The sequence below is a fragment of the Megalopta genalis genome, chromosome 10, assembly GCF_051020955.1.
Source record: "Megalopta genalis isolate 19385.01 chromosome 10, iyMegGena1_principal, whole genome shotgun sequence".
In the NCBI taxonomy this organism is placed as follows: domain Eukaryota; kingdom Metazoa; phylum Arthropoda; class Insecta; order Hymenoptera; family Halictidae; genus Megalopta; species Megalopta genalis.
Window position 1 is genome coordinate 2,684,140 of NC_135022.1, and position 10,469 is coordinate 2,694,608.

At 34.5% G+C, this 10,469-nt stretch overlaps 1 long non-coding RNA gene across 1 annotated transcript; it reads right to left on the reverse strand.

The window, feature by feature from the left end:
* Positions 1-1,186: 1,186 nt before the first annotated feature.
* On the reverse strand, positions 1,187-10,161 carry LOC143260140 (uncharacterized). The gene is made up of 2 exons (XR_013034249.1): positions 9,750-10,161; positions 1,187-4,982 (listed from the first exon to the last, which is right to left on the reverse strand). It is a non-coding gene; the product is annotated as an uncharacterized LOC143260140 (long non-coding RNA).
* Between the last annotated feature and the right edge of the window lie 308 nt (positions 10,162-10,469).

Below are 10,469 nucleotides of genomic sequence, written 5' to 3' on the forward strand. Positions count from 1 at the left end.
CTAGTAATTTTGGAAATTGTCGAACATTTAACTTATTTCTGCACTTTATGAGCCTTCCCGGGTACTACATATTTCCAAAACTTCATCCTCCGGTTACGTAAATACATACAACTGTGAGATGTAGATGGTTCATTCTATTATATAATATTTCACATAAAACATTATGATTCAGATTCTGATAATACTCTACATTGATGTTTAAACCCACGATTTAAAAAAGTGATGAAAAAAGTGATGTCAATTTTGCAGGTTGTCTTCGCTATAGTAAGCATGAAAGTAGTATAATAATACTTTACTATCCACACTTTAATTATGCATGATTCGTACTCAAGCCGCTATATGCACTATTCAGATTTGACGAGGAGATGACTATAAACAGTGCGGGCATGTTCGTCGCAAAAGTCTTCTCGTTAGCTTTAAACTATACGATAGTAGGAGTTATGAATTGTACATTAAAATTAATATAACAATTTGCGTTCAAATTTTTTCGAGCAAACTTATTATCATACATACAAATACACTGTATGTTACCGTGTTCGTTTGAACAGTTCAAACAGATATATGTATAATTCTTATAGTTCAATACTGTGCATAGTACAAACAGAATTAAGTCTTATTACGAATAATTTCTTTCACGAACCATAACTGAACGCGACATCGGGACAAAAATGTGTAAATTGTACATCCGATCGAAAAAATATAAAAACTCGTCTCGATGACTACATTGTGTAACATATGTCCAAAATGATCTATTGGAAACAAAAAATACTCCATAAATACTGCAGAATTCGTTTGAATTGATAGAATTAAGAATTAACTTTCCTACCTCGAGTATAATGATATAAGAAAATGATCACGTTTTCAGCTGGCATTTATGCATTACTATCCTATAAATGTAAGTTTCATAAATAACGCTAAATATTTATTAATAAAAATAAGATCAGATTAAATAAAACTAATTAAAACAAACACTATGTGGTATTACAACATAGTATAATATAAAGAGTATTTTCCCGAAACTACAGAGATTTAAATTATTATATTATCATTAAAAAGAATTTTTTCAGCTACTTTTAAAGTACACCTATGAGATGATTTATTATGTGTACAACATTATTTAAAATACCAAAATTATGAAATCCTTTTTCGAAAATCATCGGTTAGTGTAAACCAGTGTATTACAAAAGATGAAAGGTAACATTCTCTATTATTCCGAAAATGTCTAGTCATATAAGTCAACATAATAAAAAACATGGAGAATACTTAGGCAATTATGCAAACTAATATTTTTGTAATTTCTATTGCGTGTTTCGTCCAAATTTTAATAGGAGTTTGTAGACAAATGTTTTATTTTATTTTCTTCTCATGGTTACTCTGGGGTTTTAATAATGTCAAGTAGAAAGTTGATTGAAGTCATAGAAAATGCTCACTGGAAGTGTGACATACGAAGAACATTCCTGACATATTTTTCATAGCTTATCTTTCACGTACTTTAAATTCGCTCAAGAATAATTATTCAGCCACAGGAAAAGAACGTCGAACATAACGTCGAAAACGTGGGAATTTAAGACAGCGTTAAATTCATTTAAGACATCCACAACCCACACTCTCGATGAGAGCCAAACGTCCAAATATCCAAATAACCAAATCGACGACCCAAGCATCTTTTGCAAACGCAATTCAATAGATGAAACTGTGATAACAGCGAAGCCAAGATTAGAAGAAACAATGATGCAAACACCACTCATCTACAATCTCCCAGGAGCCTCATCTACGCCATTACATCTACCAATAATCTCACCTGCCAAGATCAGTGAACCAAGTATAACTTAGTCTATACCTGATTGCGAATCTAAATCCCAGGAGAACAGCAGTTCAACTGATGGAGACGAACCAGATATTAGCCCAGTTTTGCCACAACCTACGAACACGAATAACATTGTCACACCAGCAGATGAAATTCGATGAAAATTAATAGGAGAAGCTTGCAGTAGATTAATCGCAGGTCACAAGGGTGTAACGGAAACCTTAAATCAATTAACCCTTTCGGTACTACCGCCGCCTATTGGCGGCATCCACGGAAAGTTATGTGGGCACTTTATGTGGGCACCGTGAACAGCACCAACGGAAAGTTATGTGGGTATGATTACTCTCTATAGTACACATTACTTTACTATTCTGTGTTTAAAATTCCCGGCTGTTCTAATCGTTCCATTATAATATATAATTAGTAACAGTCAACAGCGTGCCTTAATTATATATGTTTTATAATATATAGATAAGCTACGAAAAACAAATTGGAATGTTTGCTTATATCGTTAATTTTTTTAATGTATAACTTACAATTTGAATTTAGTTCCCTTCAGGATGAGTGTAAAACGCTTGAAAGGAGAACAATGAATAAAAGAAATCATTGATTCCAAAAGAGATTCTGATGAAGAAAATCAATATAATTTAGCATTTCGCAAAAGGAGGAACAATCGAGCACGTGTACTTAGCACCTCAGAATCTGAAGAAGCAGAAGAGCCTGAAGTACGAATTGATACTCCTTCTAGCATCAAATGGACATCAAAGAAGCTCAGTCCAAAAATTCATGATGTTACGCCACATCATTCGGGAGTAGTTGGGAACAATTTAAATCGTTCGTCGAGAATTTTGGATTACTTCAGACTACTTTTTTCTGAAGATTTAGTTAAATTTATTGTGGAAAAAACAAACAATTACTGGTGTCGACAGAAGGGTTCAGAAGGGATGGAAGTGGATGAATTATATTGTTTTATTGCTGCGTCGTTATTAATGACGCGAACCAAAAAGCTATCCTTAAATGAATATTGGTCTAAAGATAAGCTTCTCCGAAGCGATATATTCAGTCAAATTATGAGTAGAGATCGCTACTTTTCATTATTGAAAGTGTTGCATTTTACGGACATAGTCGGTCGCACTGCTGATCGTTTATACAAAATAAATGAAGTAGTGGAAATGCTACGAACATCTTTTTATCAATGCATTTCAGCCATACCAGCGGTTATGTATAGACGAAAGTCTACTCCTCTACAAAGGCCGTCTCTCATTTAAACAATATATTCCCCCGAAAAGGAGTAGGTTTGGTATAAAATCATTCCCACTTTGTGACTGCAAGACGGATTATATCCAAGATATAATCATTTATTGTGGGGCTAGTGCTACTGTAGCTACCGAATATCAATATATTGGAAAGCCAGGGAACTTTGTAATGTCGCTTTTGCAACCTTTTCTAAACAAAGGCCATTGGGTTGGCAACTAAGACTATTGTATTTATCTGGATAACTGGTTTTCCAGTCCCATATTGTTCAACCTACCCCACGAAAAAAGTACGAACGCTTGTGGCACTGTGCAAAGAAGACGGAAAGAGATGCTTAAAATAACTGATAAATTGAAAAAAGGAAAGGCAGTGTTCCGCTCATCTGAAAATCTGTTTGCAATGAAATGGTTTGATAGAAAGAAATTTTATATGCTTTTCACTATCCAAACCGCAGAATTTGCAGAAGTACCTAAGAAGTCAAGAAAAAATGAAATTGTTCTAAAGCCCAAAACGCATACTGCCTATATAAGCACACCACAAAAAAACAAATCCCAATGGCGAAATTTCACCTTCAGTTGATTAAGGAAATATTAGAAAAATAACACAAGAATCATGAATATCATCGGTGCAGCAAGTCAGGAAGTAATTATCCCACAAGGCTCACAGGGGGACATTTTCCTTCGATATATCAGTCGGGGAAAAAAGATCGAAAACGAAGATGTGTTGTATGTGCGGCTGGTGGTGTGAGACGTGAATCCAAGTATCAGTGCGAACAATGTAATGTGGGCTTGCGCGTTTCCCCTTGTTTCGAAAACTATCACACCAAGTTACACTATTAGTTTTGTCGTTGATTATATTTCACTATTAGTTTTATTATTTATTATGTTACACTATTAATTTTGTTATTTATTTTAATTTTGTAATATTGGACCATATTATTTATATCAATGCCATTTACTTTAATTAATGTACTGTAAAGAAAAAGATATGATTTTAAAACGTTAAGCGCCATGCCTGTTTTGTCTGTCCTTCCGTCTGATCCGCGAGATAAGATACCGTCGAAATCGGTTTTCTGCCGAGGATTGGTTTAGGTTACGACTAAGCAGTATAAACATTTTAGAAATGTTTTTCAAACACGTTAAATTCCGCGTCAGTCACCGATGTCGCGGTCCGAATGAAAAGTTTAGTGTCAATCACGCTCGAGATTTCTATGAATGCCGCAAAACATGTTTTCGCGGTTTACGCTGTCGGACAGTGCAACCACTCTTGCGAAAAACTTCCTCGTTCCACGAATGTATAACCGCGGCCAGGTCCTCCGTACCGAAAGGGTTAAAAGAAAAATATCACTGCCCCGAAATGAGAAAAGATTCACAAGAATTCATTCGTTCACTTATCAGAACAAAACCCGTCAACCCGTGATTATTACGGACACATCTCTGGAACCTTTTGACGAACTTGCCATCGACACATTTGGACTACTTCCAAAAACAATCAATGGAAATCGCTACATTTTAACTATGCGAGACAATTTAAAAAAGTATTGGTTAGCAGTTGCTTTATCAGATATTAAAGCCATGATAATAGCTGACGCGTCCGCGAGTCATTTCATTGCAATACGTGAGACACCAAAATCCATTTCGATAGATGAAAACACTAGTTTCTTGGGAAACTAATGCTACATGTTGCCGAGATGGATCGTTAAAAAGGAGCCATATATTGTATTAACAGAACATCTAAAACAATACATCGAGTCATATGAAGAATGGGACCTCTACTTACCATTTGCCATGATTTCATATAAATACCTCCGTCCACGAAGCTACGAATTTCACACCCCACGAATTAATCTTCGGGAATTACGATAAGTGAGCTAATCCGACATAACTTATGGTGGAGTAATACGTCCATGTGTAAAAAGAACCTGAAACAAGTAAATTCGATCCATGTTACATCGGGCCATACGAGATAGTAGATGTCGGATATAAATAATGCAATTTTAAAAACAGATGCGACCGGACACCTAATCGCGAAACATCAGGATAAATTAAAACACTCCTTTGTCTTCGATAGTTCGTCCGACACAAATTAAAAATTGGAATCACTTTCAGGATGAAGTAAATCCCGCTGATTATCCAGAGGTGCACGAGGATCTCTTAATATGCCAATGTATAAGGAAAATGCAACTCGTGTTTGAAGCTGAAGAATACAAATTGTGTGAAAAATGTTGGTCTCGAGTGGCAGCAGAAGAAAGAGAATTATTTCCTGAAGGCTGCTGGCATACCATCGCAGGAAACCACAGAAGTGAGGCAGATTGTCATTGTGAAGGATATGGTTCTGTAATCCTGGAAACATCAAACGCTAGTCGATGCCGAGAATGCATCGAAGAATACATATTTCGAAATGTAACTGGAGACATTACAGTAATTAAAAAATGGCAAGGCCATTGATGTGGTTACTCAGTGGTAGCATCATGACCGTTGACAGCAACACACGCACATATATACTGCAAATAATTAATTTATACAAGCAGGAGAGTCATCGGATGAGAGCATTAATACTTTTGAAGAAATACTTCAATGTAGCAAGGAAAAAAATGTAGACCTTATATTTCATTGTGGAGATTTATTTCACGATGCGAAACCAACAACTTCTGATGAATTAAAATGTATGGAATTGTTAAATAAATACTGTATGGGTCCCAGGTTAGCAAGATATGATAATATCAATATAAGATGGTATTTGAAGTACGACAAATATTAATGATTGTTTTTTCATCAGAGCAATTAACATCCAATTTTTGAGCGAGCCAGAATTAACATTCCCACACTGTACTTTTAAAACTGTAAATTTTTAGGATCCAAATTTTAATATTGACATGCTAATATTTTCCATTCACGGGAAAAATGACCATCCAAGTAAGAAATATAATATCAATAGTTTAAGTACAGTGATTTTTCAACATTGATTCAGCCATTAGTAATTATAATCAAAATTATAGGTTGTGGAATAAATGGGCCAAATGGACTTGTTGTCTGTGTCTGGTTTCATAAATTATTTTGGAAAATGGACAGCCACCCCTAAAATGATCATTCCTCCACTGATGATAAAAATGGGTAATACCCATGTTGCAATTTTTGGTTTAAGCTGCATGAACGATGATAAATTAATACGGATGTTGAACGATTTTAAGGTGAACTTATGAGATCCATATATGTATTGAGAGGTCTTTCCATTTTTTTTTATTGCACATGATTTTCATTCATAGGTGAAATGCTTTAATTTGTTTGTTTTACATAAAAAACGTGCACCATGTCTTAAACGTGGATATACTTCGGAAGCCCACCTTCCCTCTTTTGTTGACTTTGTCGTGTGGGGAGGGGAACAGGAATGTTGTATCACACACGTGTTTAACTCTAAAAGACAATACTACATTTCTCAAACAGGTATATTTTTAGATTTATTTATTAATTATGATGCATGAAAAATAAGAAACTACTGCTTAAGAAACGCACTTACAGATTGCGATTTCTTTATGCGAAGGCGAATCAAAGGCCAAACACATTGTCATACTTAGCGTAAACGGTAATAAGTTTAAGTTGAAGAAATTGAAATTAAAAACCGTTAGACCATTTGTGTTTGATACTCTGGTCCTTAATGATACAAATATAAAAAGTAACAATGATAGATTGCTATCAGAATCAGTTTTTAATATCGTCGACCGACGCATAGAAAATGAATTGATTCCTAGTACCGCGGAACAATTGTCAAATCATCCGAAGCAACCGGTCTTGCCGTATATTCGATTGAAAGTAATTTACTTGAAAGATAAAGAACGGTTCGATTCGACCAGGTAAGATTCTATTAGTATATTAACGAATACAAGTAATAAATGGAAATAAATAATATGTGTATTTTAGATTGGCACAGAAATATTGTGATAAAGTTGCTAATTCTCACGAATTAATTGTATTCTGTAAAACAAGAAGTTCCGGTAAGTACTCCAGGATACGACTGACATTATGAGCTATACTGAGGTAAACAAAAATTGCGATATTCTACAAGATGCTCGAAGGTAAAATTTGTGTTTGGTTTTTTAATTAGGAGAATTAAGGTTTTGTGGAAACCACATACAAGCAAAACTAAAAGGACACCAGTTTGGTTGAAAATAAAAACCTATGAACAATACTAACAGTGAATGATCTAAATAAAGCATTAGGTAAATTTGTTAACAAAAATAACACTAACGCTTTTAATAACCTACAGAGGTCAAGCATATACAATGTAATATTTCAAAATATTGATTTGCCATTATAAGCTCGATTGTATTGTTACAATTAATTCTTTACATATAGTCGTGAAATAAAAGAACTTGTGCTATGTTTGGAAACTACTGAAACAACTGCAGATATTGGAAATATCAGGAAAGAAATTAAAAATTATTGTGATAAGAGAAAGGAGGAAGCACAAAAAGAAAAGACAGAAGTATATGTATACTTGCAAACAAACTCATTTAAAAATGATAATATACTATCAGATTTGACAGATTGGATAATCGCATGCTATTTTATAGATGCAAACATTATTTGCTAATAGACCGGTAAAACCCTTCAATAATGACGAGATAATAGTTATTGTCAGTAGTAGTAACGATGAAGAAGAAGCGGAAAAAACAGATAAAGCTAATGGCAGTGGAGCATGTAACAAAAGCAAAGAAACCGATAAAAATAATGAAAATCATAAAAGTTCTGTTGGTATAACATCTGAGAGGTAATTTACTTCAACTCAAAAACAGACAACAGCGCAGGTACATCATCGAACTCTATTAAACGATTCACAGTTTATATGCATAGGTCTTTGATTTACTATTAACCATGACATTTTATCATTTGCTACAGGATGAAGCATTGGGCGGTGATGTAATAAAGAAAATAAATTGAGGGAAGCCTAATAAAATACGGTTCCTACGCAATTTCGATTCCAATTTAGATTAGTTTGTCCAGGTCCGAATCCTTGTTTATACACTACTTGTAAAACATTATATTAAACAAATACTTTTCATTAAATCTTGAAATATTTGATAATATATAATATATATTATATATAATTCGGACATTCAAGTTGCAACAAAAAAAAATACATACTATAAACAAATCTTAAAATCGTATAAAATAGAGATTTAAAAACGACATCAATCTTAAATAAATACTAATGATAGAACAACTAGTACAAGAACTAGTAAAACACCGTTTATCTGGACTGTGTTTATCCAACATAGTAACCCGTTACCAACAATTGGATGTCAGGAACGATGCTCCTCTTATCCAACTCCAGTCTACGCGACATACCCATTATACAACACACTGTTTTTGTTTCTTAGTTAGAAATTCTAGCATAGTCTTCCTGCATAGAATGTAAGATAAGTAACGATTTAATTCAGTTACTTGTATCTATGTGATTCGTCCAGAAACTATATTCTCATTACGTCTTCACACAAATTAAACGAAAAGAGAAAAAGAGTGGTGCTTTGTATTGAAGAAAAATTTGAAATTAATAGACGCTTCAGAAACAATTAATCTCTTGTCTCGTAAATATAACATTGGTAGATTTACTGTATATATCATAAAAAAATTATAAAGATAACATATTAAAATGCAAAGAAGATGATGCAGCAAACACGAATAGAGGAATAAAAATGAATAACAGCTTCTAAAAGTCGGTGAAAGTAATTCATCTTTGCATGAAAGATCAGATAGCGAACAAACCGTAATCACAAAGTTATATATATAATGTTGCAAGGTGCATTTCACACTGCGTAGAGTGCGATGTAGAAAATGTGATTAAAAATGATGGAAATGATAAAGGATTTCATATTCTTACCGACAATAAAATAATATCTCAAGTTATAGAGGATCAATCTGAAGTGAATGTATAATCAGGTACGCTATACAGTATGTTATACAATACTTACATTAAACAACTTAAGAAACAGTTTCAGATATCTAGAAATAAAGAAATAAATACAAGACATGCCCATAAAGCGACATTTTATTAGAAAATAAGCTTACATATTGCAAAGAAAATATATTAGGAATTGTAGATCTCGATAAGTTACATGCATGCCGAAAATTTCATCGAAATCAGTTAACGCAAGGTCATAGTTACGAGCATTAAACAAATTTTAAAACAGCAACTTTCTCACAATTATTGGACAGAAATATTAAAAATCAGGACAAAACTGCGATTTTTGCGATCTTTAATTGTTTACCGCTTATACCAAAGTCAACCGATTCCGCTGAAATTTTCAACATGCATATAAATTACCGAGATCTATGAAATCCATTTCTTAAATCTTCGTTATATATATTTCGTCATATATTATTTTCTTTAATCATTCTAAGCAATAACAAAATTCAAGTTGTTCAGTCCAGTTCTAAGCAAGTTATGGCGTTTTAAAAGTTGTCCGAATATTAATATAAATAAATATGGCCGCGACGCCATATATCCGCAAGAACCGATTGCCCACGTGGAAGACACGTGCTTCCAGTTTCGCAAGCTTTCTCAAGACGCCATATGCGTAACGCACGTGGCGTGTAATAATTCGCACTGGCGAATAATTAGCCCAGCCGAGAGAAGGTGTCCGAGCCATCGAAATGTAAATGAAGAAATTCGTACTGATAATGAGACTTACCGAAAAACCGATCAGAAATTCCCAGTTACGAATGCGGATCCTGGCCGGTCACTAGTCTTGACATATCTTTGGAACGGTCGCTGCCAGTTGTTGCCAGCACTGTCCTTTATTATTTCGCCTGCTGCCCTATGGTCTTTAGCGGCTATCTTCCTTCATTTCGTATGAATTAATCTCGGCTCGAATTGTCACAGTTATACTTATTTCTTCCAAACACCCAACGCTACGGTCTACGCGACAAAGATCCTCGTTCTCGGCAGATCGCTTCTTCAGCTAGAAACGAGGCATTCCCCACTCCCCAGACTCACGGCTCGGCACGACGCACAAACCCTACGCGCACTCGCCGTTGCTCAGGGCCGGCACCATTCGACTCAGCCCACGCTCCGAGCGTCCTAGATCTCGCGGCTGTGTATTCAGTGACTGTAGAGAATACCGCAACATGTTACAATTTCAAGAAATTTCAGTTTATGCAAATACGATAAGCTCAATAAATGGAAAACCAAGAAAGGAATTGGTGGCCAGAACTTTAAATGACAAACATCTCGAAAGTGAAAACATGTGATATGCAGTGTTTTTTCTTCCAGCCGCAGAATTTCCTTCTTTCCTGATTTTGTTAAAAGACTTACGAATCACTTTGCAAATAAAGATAAAAAAAATACAAAAATCATGCTTTCCACAAAACAAAAAAATAAATTATTATATTCAAAAAACTCTACCAAATTG